A 559-nucleotide genomic window follows, 5' to 3' on the forward strand; every position below is an offset into this window, starting at 1 on the left:
GGGGATACAATTTTTGACTGAGGTAACTACATTGGCACACCGGCGGGCGTACCATATTAAATGGATGATCTTGGTGAAAAGTATAGCTGTCCTGCCAGCAGCCTGATTTAGAATTCCTCTCAAGAATAATGGGAGACAAAAAAACTTATTATTATGAATATTCTTGTAAGGGGTCATCAACATCTTGTGCCCTCCCGCCCCAAAAGTCCGCCTATGGGGTTAATGTACAGTATCATTACAACAACAGTCCATATAGATAACTTTGTGCTCAGAAAAAAAATACCATCCTTAAAAAAAAAAAAAAAAAAAAAAATGCAACAAAAATATAAGCAGTTACTCACAATATTACTCATTACTTGAGTATTGTTTTCAGCAAGTACTTTTTTACTTCTACTTGAGTACATTTTTTGGACGACTAGTTTTACTTTCGCTTGAGTAATATTACTTTGAAGTAACGCTACTTTTACTTGAGTAACATTTTTGGCCACTCTACCCCAAGTTCGAGTGGCGTTCCAATTATATTTTTCCTGGTCAGAGGTTGGAAAAATTCCGACTTTCC

This window comes from Corythoichthys intestinalis, chromosome 13 (genome assembly GCF_030265065.1).
Source record: "Corythoichthys intestinalis isolate RoL2023-P3 chromosome 13, ASM3026506v1, whole genome shotgun sequence".
Lineage (NCBI taxonomy): Eukaryota > Metazoa > Chordata > Actinopteri > Syngnathiformes > Syngnathidae > Corythoichthys > Corythoichthys intestinalis.